The sequence below is a fragment of the Marmota monax genome, unplaced genomic scaffold, assembly GCF_021218885.2.
Source record: "Marmota monax isolate L192 unplaced genomic scaffold, Marmota_monax_Labrador192_F-V1.1 WCK01_AAM20220418_F8-fsc00012, whole genome shotgun sequence".
In the NCBI taxonomy this organism is placed as follows: domain Eukaryota; kingdom Metazoa; phylum Chordata; class Mammalia; order Rodentia; family Sciuridae; genus Marmota; species Marmota monax.
In genome coordinates this window covers 34,723,274-34,742,220 of record NW_026695227.1, presented here as the reverse complement: position 1 = coordinate 34,742,220, position 18,947 = coordinate 34,723,274, and the positions used below count along the sequence as shown (strand labels likewise).

Here is an 18,947-nt window from a genome sequence, read left to right as displayed (position 1 = left end):
TTTACGCAGGCGTATTATGAAGTTCCGCCTGCCGCTGGAACACGTGAAATGGCGGGCGGGAGTGGGCGGTGAACCTATGGCGCCTGCGTAGTGGCGGGAGTTGTGCCCTCTTTTGCGCAGGCGTTATGGGCGGAGAAAGGGTCCGGTTCCAGGATTGGTTGCGCAGGCGCAGGGAAGGATCCGTTTTGGCGGGCGGTTGGCGTTGCGCAGAAGGCGGCGGCAGCGGTGGCTTGTGGTTCGGCCCCACCACACAGGAACAGGGCAGACGTTAGTGTGAGTGATCACTCTCGATCCCGGGTAAGTGGAAGAGAGTCTTGTCTACGCATACGAGGTCTTGAACCGGCTCCATTTGGGCCCGTTATTGTGAAATGAATGGACCGCGGGGTGGGGGGCATAGTGAAAGGGCAGCGATGCATCGGGCCAACCAATAAAAGAACAGGGGGCGGGATATTTTATCCTTGCAGGTTCTTTGGGGCTTTGCAGCCGAAGAATTTGACTGGCAAGTGTATAGGCCAATTGGGTCTGCCTTGAGCTGCCGAATGACCGGCGCTTGGGCCATCGGAATGTGGGAGGCGGGTTTTTCCCTCCTGAGCAGCGTCTTACTGAGCCAATGAGCACGAAGCGCGCGGTAGGTTGGCCTTCTGCAAGAGGCAGCGGTTTGACTCCAATGGGGAGCGCGGGAGTCGGGCAGTTAAATGGATGGACCGAGTCCGGAGCCAGTAGGTGAACGGGTACTCCAAGAGAGGGAGTTATCTTAGACTAGGAATTGTTACTTGGATTTCAATACCTGTGATGGTGCGTGGGAATGAACATTTTATCCATAGTGACTAACCTAATGAAATCTTCAGGTTTCCATCCCATACACCTTTTGGGGAAAATGTTTTCCCCACCTCGGGACATCATATATCTACCACTTTAGTTTTAGGGAAAACGAGGAGTTTTAGACTTGACTTATTTGCTTGTTTAGAAGACCGTTAAGATGGTAGAACAAATAGGATAAATCTTCACGTATCTTTATGGAATGCATCCAAGAAAAATCTACATCATAATCATTTCCACGGACATATAGGTACGTCTGTAGGTCCAGAGAGAGTTTTGAAAGACTACATATTTGGATATGACACAATGGGATCGAGGCAGATGGGATTTCTAATGTTTAAATCTTTTCAGAGATAATTTGTTATAAAATTGAATAAAAAGTGATAATTTGTCATTAAAAGTAAATAAATTTTTTTGTTGTTGTTTCCAGTCATCACGTATTTCTCATTACCTCCTTTCTCTTTAATTATGTATCTTCCACTGAGGAACTTTCCTTACATAAATGTATCTTTGTTTACAGCATTAAAGATTTCCCAAGCCCCTCTTTCCTGCTGTTCTTTGAGAATGTCTGGTTTGGGGTGAAAAAGAAGTTGCTTAAGGAGGGTATCAGGGAGGGAAGAACCACCCATCACCTGGATCACCATTCATTGCCTTTTGGTTAGGTTTTCTTCTTCTGTTGGTAATGCCCACTGTATTTATTCTAGGGCTTTTAAAATTTTTATTATTATTATTATTTTTTTGTACTGGGTTTTGAACCCAGCCAGAGGCAGTTTACTACTAAGCTATGTTCCCAGTCCTTTTTATTTTGAAATAAGATCTTGCTGACCATCATGTATAACAAGTTAGAATAAATAAATAATTTAATAAGTAAAGAAAAAGATCTTGCTGAGTCGCTGAGGGTCTCTGCTAAATTGTTGAGACTGGCCTCTGACTTGCAAGTATTCTGATTGTAGGCCTGAGGTATCTACCCTGGCTGTGTCAATTTTAATACTTCATTGTTCACTGGTTAATGGTAGAGTCAAAGGGAAAATATTTAAATGGCCGATAAAATCAACTATATATGAAATAAATTTAGGATTAGAGACCTTTGGGGTTTTTAAAAAATATTTTATTTATTATAAAATTTTAAAAAATATTTATTTTTTAGTTGTAGGTGGACACAATATCCTTATTTCATTTTTATGTGGTGCTGAGGTTTGAACCCAATGCCTCACGTGTGCTAGAAGAGCACTCTACCACTGAGCCACAGCCCTGAGTCCTTTACAGTTTTGTACAAAAAACATAATTCCAGTGCAGCTTATAATGAACAGAGGAGTGATTTCCATGTTAACTGGTGCTTGCAAAGGGATAACATAGTATCAGTTATACACCTATTTATAGGTTATGTTAATGATGCAGTTGCTGAGCTTCTAAGAACTAAAGTGATAATGGATTAAGGATATTTATCATTGGTGTTTTTAGGTTTGAAAGGAATACCAAGAAAGAACAATAAAGAAAAATCTAATCATGGTCTAAAATGACCAATGCCAGAGTTTGTATTTATATTTTGAAAATATTTTATATTTTCAAAATATTTTACCAGTTGGAAATTAGGAAAGCTGGAGATGATGGGTGAGGTGTTGAGGGAGTGACCTTTGGTAAGGGAGCACTACATTTTACCTGATTTAAGTGATTTGGACATTCCTGGAATTCTTTTGGGCCAGAGTCTCAAATTCTCCTTTGACCTTGATTTAGTGAGAAATAGATTTTACACTGGTCCTGTATACATATTGAAACATGTTTCACCAGACAAAAGTGCAAAGAACACTAGCACTTTCTCATCTACAATGTATTTCATTTTTTAAAAAACCAGGTCAGTTTCCACTGAACTGATTTCACAACTGTTATAAACCCACAGTTTTTTTGGGAGGGGTGTGGGGAGAGCCCTGCTCAGAGGAATGGGCAACCAGATCATAGCACCTTAGATTATTCTGAGTGAATTCATTTCATCTCTAGTTTCAGCTACCTGAATTTATAAGCAGATTCATTGGTGGTCTCTTATATGGTGTTTTTACATGTATTTTAGCTTTGTGAATTGAGCATTTCTAGTTGTTGTGCAAGTAAAAATTGCTTGTTTTATTATGAAGTGTATTCTAATGGGATTGTAGGTTTGATGAGTATTTCTCTGTGGTGGGGGTATTTTAATAGATAATTTTCATTGAAATTCTCAAGACTATCACATGAAAAATCCTAACTAGACTTATCCTTTGCTGTGGAAAATCTGGTAGGGTTGTTAACTTAAAACCACCCCACAGTAATACAAAGTGTTGGGCCTCCATTAACAAAAGTTAAAGCACTTGCACTTCGAGTTTGGAGGGCTACTAATGCATCTAAACCTAAAAGGGTTATTTACTAAAAGATGTAACTGAAGATGTTACATCTTCACTGGTCTGTATAAAAAAAATAAGTAGAAGACTTTCCTATAGGTGGTACAGAATTTGCCATCCTCTTGTCTTAGTCTCCGGAGTTGCTAGGATCACATGTTTGTGCCACTACCCATGTCCAGCTATATCAGAGTCTTAGGTAAGCAGGATGGTAATTGGGAGGGAGAGAGAAAGAGCATATAAGTCTGAAGTGACCAGATATTTTCTTTAAATGTCTAAGATAATTTTGTAGATTTTTCAGAGTCTTTAATAATACTTTAGAAAAGAGAATGGTTTGTGATTCAGGATGCAAAGTTTCTGAGGAAGACTAATGGGTGTTTATTTTTGGTTTTGGGGATTTAAACCCACCAGAACCTCTTGCATGCTGAGCCAGTACTGTTGCCCCACCCCCACCTCTTTTTAATTTTTAAGGCAAATTAGTAACCACAGCATAATTTTCATCTTTTTAAAAATATTTTTAGTTGTCAATGGACCTTTATTTTATTTATATGTGGTAACAAGATTTGAACCCAGTGCTTCACCCATGCTAGGCAAGTGCTCTACCACTGAGCCACAATCCCAGTCCCCTAATTTTCATATTTTATTGGAATCACTCATTTAATAAGTTCACCTGGTAGAGAATGTTGAGCTTTCATTTTGTTCTTTTTCTTGGTCTTTTTTTATTTTCAATTACCTGAAATCAGGCCTAAAGCTGTGCTATGGATATTGATTTTAAAAGCAGAATATTAATGTGGTTATTGTTTGATTCAATATAGGTATTTACATATTATTATTCATGAACTTGGACTCTGGGCAGTCATCTTTTGTCACTAACATAAACTTTGATTTTCCTTTCTTGCTCATAGAGGGTGACTTTAACTGATCATTGTACTAATAGGAAGAAGTCCAGGTCGTCCTGAGAAGAGTTGGCTTATACAGAGTTCAAGATGCACATTTGTTGGATTTCTGTAAGCCATTTGATGCCACATATTCATTTCTGATGACAACTTTACACTTGTGCTGGCAGAACACCCACAGTGACAACTGCTGTCTATGTTTAGTCTGTCCAAGACCTCAACCAGCTAGTATGTTTGTGGAAAAACCTACACTGTTCTTGTTAGCAGCTATGTAAATATTAGACCTCTCTCTGAGTTTATCTTCTCAGGTCTGCCAATTTATTTTTTGGCAGTTTAGATCCTGTGATTGCCTCAATTTACCCTTTGAAATGAGGGATTAAAGGTTTTAGTTATCCTTTGGGTTAAGTGAAGCACAATTCTTTTTGAATCGGTACACGGTTTTATATATGTCCAGTTTATGATGGATGTGTGTGTTGGGGAATGAACCAGCGCTTTGAGTACATGCTCTTACTTCCGAGTTACACTTCAGGTTCCTAGCCCCAATTTATGGTGGTGCCTCCCCCCCCCACACCGCCCCGCCGCCCCAGTTCCTCACACATGTTGGCAAGCATTCTCCCACTAAACTGCATGCATAGCCTCCTGGTTTGTGATTTCAAAAATTTTACTTCCACCGTTTATTTGCTTCCTGTGGTTCGTACAACATCCTAGCACAGACTTGGTAGCTTAAAACAACAGGAATTTAGCTGAGCACCGTGGCACCGGCCTGTAATCCTAGCTACTCTGGAGACTGAGGCAGGAGGATCACAAGTTTCAGGCCAACTTTGGCAAATTAGTGAGACCTTGACTCAAAGTAAAATATAGAAAGGGTTAGGGATGTAGTAGCTCTAAAAAGAAAAAAGTATAGGGATACAGGTCTATGGTAGGGGGCCCCTGGGATCAATTTTAGTACCACAAAAAATCCTAAACAACAAAAAACCAGGAATCCTCATAATTCTAGAGGCCATAAGTCTGTAGTCAAGGCTTTGAGTCCCTTGTGGAGGCTCCAAGGGATAGTGTCTGTTCCTTGCCTCTTTCAGTTTCTGGTGGTAATTACCATTCCTTGACTTTGGGCAGTTTAGATCCTGTGGTGTAAGGGACTAACTGGGCCATTTCCCTCTGCTCTTTAAAGGATACATGTGAGATTGCATTTAAGGCTGGAAGATCAGGACTAATTTCTCTCAGATCTTTTTTTCCTATATATTTATTGGTGCCTTATAATTACACATAATAATGGGATTCATTGTTACATATTCGTACATGTACACAATATTGTTTTCCCATCCTTCCCTTTCCCTCCATCCCTTCCCCTGGCCCACATCTTCTACTCTTTCTAGTCTCCCTTGTTTTCATGAGGTCCCCTCACCTTTTTTGCCTTATTTCTTTTTAGCTCTCATATATTCCCTCAGATCTTTTAATCACATCTTTTCTTATATAAAACAATCACAGTTTTGTGGGTTAGGAATTGAATATCTTTGGGGGGACCACCATTTGGACCACTATACCTTGGTTCCTTAACTCCTACTCAAATAAGTTTGACCTCCCTCAAAAAACAAAAACAAAAACAAAAAAACGTTATTTTAAATGAAAGAGGCAAATGAAAAATAAAAAAAGCTCAGAAACCTTGGTTCTTTTCCTATTTCTGCCATTAACTAGTGGCATATGGGGATCTCTTTGCCGTCGGGTCTGGAGTTGGATAAGCGATAGCTAATAACTCGAGACTAAAACTTATGAAGTGGCTCCTAAGTCATCTTAGAGTTTATTTTTTATACCAATAATTGTAAGTGCCAATTAAGAAATTATTCTAGGTCTGGGGATGTGGCTCAAGCAGTAACGTGCTCGCCTGGCCTGCGCGGGGCGCTGGGTTTGATCCTTAGCACCACATAAAATAAAGATGTTGTGTCCACCGAAAACTAAAAAATAAATAAATTTTAAAAAGAACTTATTCTAAAAAAAAAAGATCACTCAAAAATAAAAAGTGTGTCTTCACATTAGGGAAAAAAATAAAAGAACTTATTCTAACATTTGGGCCAGTGTGATCCTTTGGTATTCTTTCCTAGGACTTGCAAGACAAAAGACTGACTTGCTGGCTGATTGTCAACTCCCCAGGGCATAACACAGGATAACCTTTACTCTGTGCTTAAAACTTTTTTCAAAGAAAAGATTTTCTGCAAAGGGTGTTAAGGGACTAACTAGGCCATTTTCACCCTTTTCCTAGTGAGACAAAGGGCTATATAGTTTGAATTTCCTAGTAATAGTAGTCCATCTAAATTAAACACAAATTTTTCCATCTGAAACTAGATCATGGACAGAAAAAAATTTCACATGCAATTTTAATCTTCAGACTTACTGTGTGCCTGTTCTATTGTGCTTCATGGCTGGAAGGGCACTAGCAAGCAAGCATGAGATCAAGAAATGGTATACTTGAAAGGGCTGTTTTAAAGCACACATTATTTATTTCTTCCATGGAGTGGAGGAACCAAATTGAATTCAAGTATTTCTCTGATCATAATCTGTTTCTTAGAAAATAAAGCAAGTTCAATCTGAGCCAGCGGACATAATTATGTCGGAATAAAACGCCCTGTGCTAAAGAGGTCAACTAACAGGCTGGGAAATCTTGAAGTTTAGTTTTGGAGGCAAATCCTTGAACTCCATGTGCCTTGTTTTTTGTCCCTAAATCAGTAAGACTCACCTCACAGGGAGTTGTAGAGGGTAATATATTGCTAATTTGTTCGGTATTTTACAACAATAAATTATCTCAAAAGATCTGATAAAACATAGGCAAACTTCATTTATATGAGTAGCTGGAGACAAGCATAGATAAAACTTACAGATAATTCAGAAAAGTTATTAAAGTTGTTTTTAACTTCCACTATTAAACATTTTACCTTATATGTCCTATATATTTTCCAGATTTTTTTAAGTTGTTGATAGACCTTTATTTTATTTTATTTATTTATATGTGGTGCTGAGGATTGAACCCAGTGCCTCATGCATGCTAGGCGAGTACTCTACCACTGAGCCACAACCCCAGCCTCTCTCATTCTTTTTTTTAATAAAAGATCTATGGCATAGGGCAAATAGCAGCAGGTTAGGTAATAAAGGAATCAGTTCATCAAGAGGATGTAACAATCCTGTGTTTATACAGCTAATAATAAAAGCTTCGTAATACATAAAGGAAAAATGAGATAATAGAAATCTAATTATATTTGGAAATTTTAATACCTTGCTGATTGATAAGTCAAGTAGAAAGATCAATAGGGAAATAGAAGACTTCATATAATTGATGTTTGTAGAATAGTTCACACGACAGCAGAGTACTTTTCAAGTATACATAGAACACTTAACCTAAACAGACCATCCTCTGGTCATAATACAAGTCTCATATTCAAAAGATTCAGTTGTGTACACTATATTTTGTTTTTGCAGTACTGGGTATCAAACCTGCATACATTTGAGGCAAGAAATCTTATCACTGAGCTACATCCCTAGCTGTGTCAATTTTTTTTCTTTTTTAATTACAGTGTGATTAAGTTTGAAGTCAGTAACAAAGATATCTGGAAAGTCCCCAAATATTTTGAACTATACAACACTTCTAAGTAGTCTATGAATTAAAGAGGAACTCATGGATTGGGGATGTAGCTCAGTGGTAAAATGTGAGCTTAGCATGTACATGGTCTTGGGTTTGATCTCTTGCAACACAAATATGCAATCACAAAGAAAATTAGAAAATATTTTGAACTGAATGAAAGTGAGAGCATGACATATCCAAACATGAAATACAGATAGTGCAGTGCTTAGGGGGAAACTTAACTACAAAAGTGAATCTAAAGTCAGCGACTTGGTTTCCACCTTAAAGCCCTAGAAAAAAAGGAATAAAATCCCAAGTATCTTCACAGCCTGTAGTCCCAGCCACTTGGAAAACTGAGGCAGGAGGATCGATCTCTCTCTTTTTTTTTTTTTTTAATATTTATTTTTTAGATGTAGATGGACACAACACAATGCCTTTATTTATTTTAAAGAGATAATTTTTTTAATATTTTTTAGTTTTTAGGTGGACACAACATCTTTATTTTATGTGGTGCTGAGGATCGAACTCAGCACCCCGTGCATGCCAGGCGAGTCCTTACTGCTTGAGCCACATCCCCAGCCCCAATGCCTTTATTTTTATGTGGTGCTGACAGTCAAATCCAGGTCCCACCCGTGCTAGGCGAGTGCTCTGCCACTGAACCATAATCCCAGCCCTTCTATCTCTTTTTTCATTTTGGTACCAGGGTTTGACCTTAGGTTCATGTAGCCATTGAACCCCATCCCCATCCCTTTTTTGTTTTATTTAGAGACAGGGTCTCACTGAGTTTCTTTGTGCCTTGCCAAATTGCTGAGGCTGGCTGTGAACTTGGGATCCTCTTGCCTCAGCCTCCGGTGTCACTGGAATTACAAGCCTGTGCCACTGCACTAGACCAGGAGGATCTCTAGGAGTCTAGGAATCTAGGAGTTCATGGCCAGCCTGTGCAACACAGGCTGTTATGTTAAACAAACCAACCAAAATTCATCCAAAGTAGGCAGAAGAAAAATAGTAAAGATAAAAGTAGTAATAAATTTATTTTATTTTATTTTGGTACCAGGGATTGAATCCAGTGGCACTTAACCCCTGAATCACATCCCCAGTCCTTTTTAAAAAAGTTATTTATATTTATAGACAGGGTCTCACTGAGTTGTTCAGTGCCTCACTAAGTTGCTGGAGGCTGTCTTTGAAGTCTTGATCCTCCTGCCTCAGCTTCCGAAGTCACTGGGATTACAAGGTGTGCACCACCACACCCGGCTTGAAATATTTTTTAAAAATAAGAAAATAATGAACTGGAAGTTCTTTGAGAAGATCAGAAACTTAATTCTTTGAGATAAATCAGGAAAGATGGACAGATGACTAGCCAGGCATTTTGGCACATTGCCTGTAATCCCAGTTTACTTGGGAGGCCAAAGCAAGAGGATCACTAGTTAAAGGCCATTTAACAAGATTCTGTCAAAAAGACACAAATATTTGGAAAAAGAGGATGGATATTACTATTGATCCCACAGACTTTTTTGTGTGTGTGTATGTTACTGGGGATTGAGCCCAGGCAAGATCTTTATCACTGAGCTAGCTATACTGGAATCCCTGATCCTACAGATAAAAAAGGTAATAAGCCAAGTGCAGTGATACATACCTGTAATCCCAGCAGTTGGTGAGGCTGGGAAGATCACAAGTTCAAAGCCAGCATGGGCAACACCCTGTCTCAAATAAATAGAAAGGGCTGGGGCTATAGCTCAATAGTATGAGAAACTGTGGTACTATATTCCATGTCTTAGTGAAATTAATTGCTTCCTGGAAAAACAAACTATCAAAGCTCACTTCAGTACAGAACTTTATTGGCCCTATATCTGTTAAGGAATTGAGGTTAAAAATATCCCACAAAGAAAACTCCAAACCTGAAATATTTTGTTCTTTTTCCCACAACAGACCTATGAAATATGTAGGGCATATGGCTAACATCCTTAATGTTAAGTGAACTTTCCAATTCAATATTTAGTGATCTGGCATATCTACTTATTCCAGATTCTGAATAGAACTGTTAAAAAGTTGCACATTAAGTTGCTTTTTTGTAACAACCTTTTAAGGTGCTAACAAGCACTGGTTTAACTAAGGGAGAAACTTAAAATCCCCTTAAGTTGAAGACTGGAGTAGACTGCAATTGTTAGACCCTCAATAAATGTCCCATAACCAACCAAACAATTTTAGAGCAAGGAACAGAATGACTACATTAATCATCCCTTTGGCAAAGGATTTGAATTGGGAAAGTAGTTGGAAACTGTACAAAAAGAAAAATCTTACTTGGCTTAAGTAACATGTCAAAACAGTTGAAGAGCTGGGTGGTCTGAGATTGGCCATCCCTTTAGCCATTTATCTGATGGTGGCCTTTCTTTGCATTTAACTATCAATATATCTGAAGTGTAGAGCACACTTTTATGATATTGTGGCATAGTAACTCACACTTAAATGTCAATAGAGACACTTGCAAAGACCTGCAAGGTTCAGTAACTTCTGGTGTGGGTTTGTTTCTCCTGTCATCACCCATTATGTATTTTTTTTTACAGCTTTTAAATTGCCACAGAGTGAAATTGGTTGGGATCATAATAGATGGCCCAGGAGCTGCCAAGGATACCCTTGTATGGGATGGGAAAAATTCAATACTGGCTTGATTTTATTTATCTAAATTGTAGGCTATGAACTTCAGTATAATTCATATTGCAGATACACCAAGGTGATGGCAAAGCACAAAATCATGCCATATGTTGAAGGAATGCTCTTTTATTCCCAGAAGTTTTATAGTCTTGCGATATTTTTTATTCCAATTATATAAAAAAATTTTGTCAGCAGTAGTAATCAGATTTTAGTATTGTTAACATTGGTTTAAATTCTAATATTTTCTCAACAGTGAAATTAGAGAGATTTTAGAGATTTTAGTTTATGGTTATGAAAATTATTTTTTATGTCTCTTTAATGTCTTCACTAAACTAAGAAGACTACTGAGAAGCAAAATTGTCTTAATGTAGGTTCTTCCTTAAAATAAATGATATGTTGACAGGACCTGAAGGGGTCTTTGTAATCCTTAAACTGCTGATGTCCAAAAACTGCAAGCTAATACCAGGGTAAGGAGTGAGTTTTAATTTTATGGCTGATGTTGGAAAAATGCTTTATAATTATAATTTTATTTTGGGGTAAGTATTTTAACCCTTCCATATTTTGTGAGCATGATCTGCCAAAGTGGTATGTATAAATCTGTGATTCATGGTAATCTGCTGAACATTGCTATTACCCAGTTTTCTTAAGATTTATTTATGGTGAAATTGCCATGTTCTTTGTGAAAGGTGACAAGGTTTTTAAGTTCATGCTTTATCACGTTTAATTAAGAGAGGAACGGGTGTGAGATTAACACCCATCTAAGAATGGGGTGCCTTGAGATGAGTTTAGTATGTTCCAGAGATAGTTGTTGGAAAGCACCATCTGGAAGACATTTTCCCATAATGGTGCCAAGTTCTACTTTCTCATAAATCTTGGAACGGCTGGATATCTAACCTTTTGCCCAATGGTTGGATTTAGGTGTGCCCTAACTAAATTTCAAGACCAACGCTTGGGAGAAGAAATTGAATAGATTTTAATGAAAGGAAAAGAAAAATTCATAAAATTATTGAGATAATACAGATTTGTTTATTGTTGCTAAATACAACAATATGCGAGACTGACAATTTAAAGCAGTGTTTTAGATTTGAGTTCTAGAGTGCACATTGATTTATAAAATAATGGTAGTCCACAGTGTATGTTTTAATCTAAAAGAACAAAGGTCTTTACTCTCTTGCTCATAGTTTTAGGAGGCCTGGATAATCAACATATAGCATACATTGCCTCATAGTAGCTGGTTGAAGCAGTGCCTTATTAGTCCCTGATTTTTTTTTGGTCGTGGGAATGGAACCCAGAACCTTGACATCACATGTTAAGTATGTGCTCTACCTCTGAGGTACAGCCACTTTGCCCTGTTTGCTTGATTTTTCAAGGGTCATGAACTGGAGTTTTGCTAGCCAAAGGGAGAGCATTTCCTCTCTAGATACTCCTCTCTATTAATAAAGTTTGTGTTGTCTGTATGTGGCTTGTTAATGATAGGGGTGTTAATGACCACAGTTAATCTTCCTCCTGAACTCTTTCCTAATCCAGTCTCTTAAATAGACATTTAAAAAGCTTTTAACTCCTCTTGAATTGGGTGCTCATGGGCTTTTGGTGGAGGTGGAGTGATAGTTATCAGCCCATTTAACAAAATCCGAGACAGCCAGGACAGCTATAATGTGCATCTCTATGCTGTGTTTTTTGTTGAAGTGCCACATGGCTAATACTTTGGAAATCATAAATCCAGTACAAGAAAACATCTTTATAGAGGGTATTTTAGTTTTATGCTGTATGGGTTACATACCTAAGACCATTGGTACTTTCAATATCCACAAAGAGCAAAGAACATAGAGCAGATTAATATGGTTCTGTAAATTTGGTTTGTTTTCATCCGTTTTATTTGCTGAATAAGACTATATAGAGGATGCTTAGAAGACAGTGCTATGCCTGACAATTTAATCTTTCCCTAAACTACTGTCTTTCCCCAAGGGCTTTAGGGGAGAAATGGGAATTTATCAAATCTGGGCCTACTGAAGCCACTCATCAGTAATTAATTAATCCAGGTATCCAGGTGATAGGGAACTTTGCATATGCCCTCTGCCTGCCTTGTTTTTTTTTTTTTTTTTTTGTGTGTGTGTGTGTGTATGTGCGCGCGCGCTGGGGATTGAACCCAGGGCCTTGTGCATGCAAGGCAAGCACTCTACCAACTGAGCTATATATCCCAAGCCCCCCTTGTTCTTTTACCATGAATTTCTGGAGGATTTTGCCCACTTAGTGGGTGTAATATAATTTATATTGAAGCTCTAAAGTGAAGAGAGCTCACTTATTATGCATCTTGACTTTTGTTCTGATTACTACCTCTAAATACTTCAGAATCTAGTTCAGTGAAGCCGCTTATTCTTTCTAAACAATAAAAAGAATGCTTGGAGAAAGATACCAGAATTCTCTTATTTGTACTTTTTTCCTCATAGTGGTGATGGAAATAAAATGTGCTACACCAAGATCTAAGAAAAGTCATGAAGCACCTGGCATTGTAAAGAAATTATAGTGGGTCTTCCGCCTGTAATCCCAGAGACTTGGTGTAGGCAGAGGCAAGAGAATCAAAAGTTCAAACCAGTCTCAGCAACTCAGTGAGACCCTGTCTCTAAATAAAATACAAAAAAGGGCTGGGGATGTGGCTCAGTGGTTAAGTGTCCCTGGGTTCAATCCCCACTACCAAAAAGATAGATAGATAGATAGATAGATAGATAGATAGATAGATAGATAAAAAGTTATAGAGGGACCACAGCAAACTGATACTGGGAACCTTATGATGGGTGGTTTTATGATTTTCTGATTGATTGGTTGGTGCCAGCGGCTAGCCTTTATATCTGTTGTTTTGGAATTCCCAGCTTTGTTGTAATGCTGGCTATGTAATTGCTAGGGACTGACAGTTTTTAAATGTTTTTCTTTAACTGCATAATATATGGAATTATTTTTTTTCTTCCTGTCTGCTTTATCTTCTTACTTTCCCATCCCCCCCTTTTTTTTGGTGGAAGATTCAACTTTTAAGAGTTCCCTGGCAGTGACTTGGAATGTGGGCTCTGACTCTGCATAACTACAAAGTTCTTTGATGATCTTCCAGGACCTCCTTCTGTCCGGATCCCTGGTTTAGGTGTTCTCCACTAGCATTCAGAGGCCTGTAAGGTGAATTTGCCTTGCATTGTTGATAGGAAAGATTGCTGAGGCTGCTCTTTTTCTGTGTCCTAATGCTGTAGCTGGTACAGTCTATCTATAGTGGTTAATCCTTTTACCAGAGAATTTTATCCTTTATCCGTGTTCAAGAAAGGGTTGGGAGCTGTCTTGGTTGAAAGACTCTCTAGAAACTTGAGAAGCTGCTTACCCCTTCCTGTGAAGATTTCCACAAGGATAAGGTTGCAGAGGCTCGTCTTCTCCTCCTCTGTGGTAGTATCAGAATTCTACCTTAATCACTTCATCATCCTGCCAACCGATTCTCATTTCTCATACCAGAAAGCTCCCTTCTCCCAAGCTCAGCGTGAACCACCAGTCTTGATGCTTTATCTGGTCCAGGCTCTAGCCCTTAAATTGTCTGTCTGGCTTTGTGTTTCATTTGACCCTAATACATTGGGTCGCACTGTCTAAAAGAGAATTATGTCCCCTCCAATGTCTGAGTGCATTTCTCATTTTTTACTGCTGCTCCTGAGCAGATCTGTAACTTCAAGGTTAAGATAAGACACATTCCATCAGAACTATGTCGTCATCCTTGCCAGCTTCTGATCTGTGACTGTCCAGGAGATTTACAAGACAATTGCATGCCATTCTTTAAAGAATATTATGGTTGGACTCTGACTCCTGGCATCAGGCCCAATTCTATTTGTCAGCTGTTAGAAAACCCAAAAGAGAAAGGGACCTCAGCCCGTATGTCCTTTAGGGAGTTCTTAAGAATGAGAAGAAGAGAATAGACTTGAACCTTAATTTCAGGATGTTTTAGGGGGAAGAGTGGACACTAGAATATTTAGTATGGTTATTCGTTGAATTCACTCTTTTTTTGTGATCAGACACTGGTCTCGTGATGCTAAGTATGCACTCTGCAGTAGAGCTATATCCCCAGCATGAATTCTTTTCTTTTTCTGAAAGGTTTCACCAAAATATGTTTTTCCTGTCTTTTATTCCTTCACAGAATTACTGTCTTTTCATTCTGCTATCTCCCACATTTTGTGAGTTTTAAGATGTAGGAATGAGTACTTGACCCTTGAGAGAACATACCTATTCTTCTCTGAAGTTTTATTACTTTTCCAGTGCCTTTACAGAGGTACTGTTCCTCGCTTTTCTTACTGTCTGCTAACATGTTGAACCGCAGGAGTTACTGCATGTGGTATGGTTTATGGGCTTAGGAATTTGGAAGGTCACATATTTCCTTCTGCTGTTGTATTGGACCCTAACTTATTTTTACAAAAGGTTCTTTTTGGAGGACATAATAGCTCTTTGATTTCAACATAAACTCACCCTTTCCCTAGGAGGTAGGAAGTGGGGATTTATTTGGCCTGTTTTAATGATACTAGGGTTAGATCTAAAATTTATTTATTCATGATCACACATGGCAAATTAATGAAAAATCAGGACACTATTTTAATTTCTGTGGCATTGTTTTTAGATTCCTTAGTTAAGAAAAGTAAGAAGAGTTGAAAAAGGCAATTTTTACTCAGAGGTTTCCTGATGGGTCCTTTCAATTTTGAGGAAATCCCCTATAATTAAAAATTTTGACTTTTCTGACCTGTAATAGCTGTTTTCTGTCTGACAACCAAATAATCACCTTTATTTGTCTGCTATTATTCAGTCAGATTCTTTTATTTTAATACCAAGGGGTCTCACACACTGAGCTACATCCCCAGCCCTTTTTAATTTTCTTATTTGAGACAGGGTCTCACAAAGTTCCTGAAGCTGCCTCAAACTGACAATCATTCCGCCTCAGCCTCCTGCTGCTGGAATTGGAGGCTTGTGCTACCCAGCCCAACAGATTCTTTGCTTTTGATTGTTCCTTTTCCTTCTATCCCATGGCAGCAGTCTCTGGCTGTGAAGTTCCCACATAAGAGCTGGGAATGGTGGTGCGCATCTTTAACCCCAGCTATTTTGGAGACTGAGGCAGGAGAATGGCAAGTTCAGGGCCCACCTTTGCAATTTACTCATACCTTGCCTCAAAATTTTGAAAAATATTTAAAAAACTAAAGGGGCTAGGGATGTAGTTTAGTGGTAGCATGCCTCTGGATTTAATCCCCAGTATCATAAAAAACAAAGTTCCCATATAGGACTGCTGTTGTAGCTCAGTGGTAGAGTGTGCTTAGAATGCACCAGACCTTAACACTATAAAAGGTAAAATAAGATAAAGTTCCTGTATGTAAAGCAGAGTAGGATTTGGGAGCTCTAAAATGTTTGTTTAAGGGCTGGCGCTGGGGCTCAGCGGTAGCACACTTGCCTGGCATGTGTGAGACACTGGATTCCATTCTCAGGATTCCATTCCATTCTTATTTTATTTATAAATAAATAAAATAAAGGTCTATCAACAACTTTAAAAAATATATTTAAAAAAATAAGATAATTAAAAGCAAAATTTATGGCATTTAGTCTCTTTTCTTCATCCCAGTTCTCCTTTTCTCAAGTATTAGGGATTGTTGACATAGGGAATGATGTATTAATAATGTTTATCAGATGGATAATAATTACTAAAAGATCCATTTCATAACAACATTGCAAGAATGACCAGGACATGGTGATGCAGGTCTGTAATCCCAGCAGCTCTTGAGGCCTAGGGAGGAGAATTGGATTGCCAGTTCAGAGCCAACCTCAGCTAAATGAGGTAGTGAGTCCCTGTCTCAAAATAAAAAAAAAAGAAAAGGGCTAGTGATGTGGCTCAGTGGTTAAGCACCCCTGGGTTCAATCCCTGGTACCAAAAAAAAAAAAAAAGAGTGAGAGGGCTGGGGATACAGCTCAGCTGGTGGAGCGCTTGTTGTCTCGCATGCACAAGGCTGTGGGTTCAATGGGTTCAATCCTCAGCACCACACACACACACACACACACAGAAAGATAAAGAAGCAAGGAGGTTGGAGGATTCTAACTTAAAGGCCTGCCTCAACAATTGAGGGAGACCCTGTCACAAAACAAAGCAGAAGGACTGGGGATGTAACTCAGTGGTAAAGCACCCTTGGGTTTAATCTTCAGTACTAAAACAAAAAATCAAGTGAGAATAAATAGTTCAACAGCCGTGTTTTTGGCTAACCTACTCTCCCTTCCTTTATGTAACTGCTGTATTAGGGATTAATTTTTTCCCTAGCTATAATTTCAGTTGTAAGGTTTTTTTTGGTCAGTATTTCAAGCCTTTGGATTCTAGTTCTGTGTCTAGTGTTCCTCCCAAGAAGGAAGCTCATATGGTATCTTTTTTTTTGGTGGTCCTGGGGATTGAACCCAGCCAGGGTCTTGTGCATTTGAGGCAATTAATCTCCCATCTGAGCTATGTCTCCAGCCCTTATATGGTATCTTTGAAATGCTTCCCCTCCCCCTCTTTCCTCTGATTACCTCCCAAACAATTTTAATAATTGTACTATACACAGGGAGGTTATTTTTTCCCCCCCCTCCAGTGTGGTGCTCAAACATAGGGCCTCACATATGCCAGGCAAACACTTTACCATTGAGCTACAACCCTAGCCCATTAACAGTACCATACAGATGGTGAAAAAGGCCTTGTCTAAAGTGCTTCTGGTGGGTTAGGGTACAGATCTTGTTGTAGAAGGACCTGGCCTTTCCATTCCTCCTTTCAGTGAGCTATAATCTCATTAGATGATCTTAAATTGCTATTGATTAATTCACAGTGCTTTTAGAGTAATAAGCATAAGTTTTGAAATTAAAACGCAAGGACCAATTCCCTTGGTTTCTGAATGCCTTGCCTTGAGGCCAAGGGAGGTACCGTCCAACTTCTCCACCCAGTCATCACCGAAAAGGAAAGTTAAGCCTTTTAACTTTTCCATTTGCCTCTCCCCCTCAGTCTAGTAAGGCTGCCAGTTGCCATGGCAACGGACTGGGACAGCTGCGCAGTGGCGCCCAGGCAGCTGGGTGGGGGCGGGGGCGCTGCCAGCCCGCCAAGCCCCAGACCTAGGAGGGGAGGCCCCTCCTGTTAGCCCAGAGGGAAAGAAAGAACTGGGGCGATCCGGTAGGTAAAGGAGGGAACCCCCATTCATTTTCTACTTTGGGGGCTTCATGAAGGGATAAAGGGAAATTTTCCTTTTCCCTCCCTCAAACTGAAGAACACATATGTAAATCCTTGTTTTTCCTGCTGAGGCAGGGGAGGCCATAGCCACAATGCTTAACTGCATGCATCTAACACGGGGCTGGTTTTTACCCCAGCGCTCTGACCTAAACTGCTCAGCTCCCGGAAATTCCAAGGTGAGTGGGGGTGGGGGTGGGGACTCTCCCTGGAATATGACATTTCCTGTCTCTGGTGAGGTCGGAGGCTGTTTTTATTTAAATAAACCAAAATCAGATCTATTTTCTTGCAGCTTAGGAGTCTCTTCTAAATTCATGGAAAGATATATTTTAAAAACACCTATTTAACATTCTCCCATACTCTTTTCCAGATAAAGTATTTTAATGAAAACTTAGTTTTATTATAGGGCAGTTATGGGTACAGGCAGTTTTTAGGATGTGTATACCTATTGCAGTAAGTTCTAGAATGTGGTTTCCAATAATATTGCAATAATTTCTTAAAATCTAATTTGAAGTGAATTGATGTAACTTTTTATGTTTACTTGACATGAACATAATTCTGACATTAGTGGTCCTTATTCCTGGGAGTGGTTTCCTGGTTAACATGGTAATGTTTAGGAGTGCTGAAAAACATCTTTAAAGATAACAGCAAAATAAAAATGAAGTTCAGCTAAGAAAACAATCCCTGCTACTCTATAATCCAGACTGTAGGCACCATTTAACATGGTTAAGGAAGAATTCTTAAATATGGTTATGGTAACAACAGTGTTGGATTTTAAAAAATTAGAGTCTTTATGGAGCACCCCCTGTTGTGCATATTTCTGGGCTTAACTCAATTTCCATTAGTTTTGCCTTGCTTCAGCTTTCCTTGGGCTTATGAATGGCTCCTCTGTGTTTTGAGGAGGCTTAATGTTGATGCTGAGTCTGGGGCCAGACTTCTTTTTCCTCCTCTTCCTTTGGCCCAGAGTCAACTTCAGTTAAGAGGAGAGGGACCTCCTTAACTATTTGGGTTAGTTGAGCCATGGGAATTACTGAATAATCCAGTGACTAATTTTGAATTTTAGGACTAAAAAGTTTTTCTTCTTCCCTCCCATCCCCAAATGAGCATGCTGAAAAAGGAGGCTTAGTGTGTTTGAGATGTCAGCCTTGCTCTTGTGAGCTGATGGATGCTCTGGAGGTACAAGCTCAATTTGTTTCAAGGAAATGTACTGAGTCACTGAAAATGTGGTGAAAGATGCCTAAGCAAGGCCGTTTTTGTGCTAAGAGACTGGTCAAGATGCCCAGATTAGAGAAAAGTTACATATTGGTGGCTTCTTTTTTCATTTTTATAAAGACTCTATTCACCTTGTAGGGAAATGTTTTCATTCTGTCTTGGTTCATTTA

The 18,947-nt window shown here is 39.0% G+C and overlaps 1 protein-coding gene across 4 annotated transcripts in view; it reads left to right on the top strand.

Annotated features, from left to right (window-relative positions):
• The window catches only part of Cbx5 (chromobox 5), a 39,174-nt gene that overhangs the window by 283 nt on the left and 19,944 nt on the right, over window positions 1-18,947 (top strand). Inside the window, exon 1 of one of the 4 annotated variants that reach the window (XM_046436314.2) lies at window positions 139-297. The exons of 1 other annotated variant lie outside the window; for it this stretch is intronic. The gene's annotated coding sequence lies outside the window, so the exon portion shown is untranslated. Of the gene's footprint in view, window positions 1-138; window positions 298-17,374; window positions 17,512-17,554; window positions 17,745-18,947 lie in introns of those variants that run through there. 2 more of the 4 variants (XM_046436315.2, XM_046436317.2) reach the window with 2 other exon arrangements.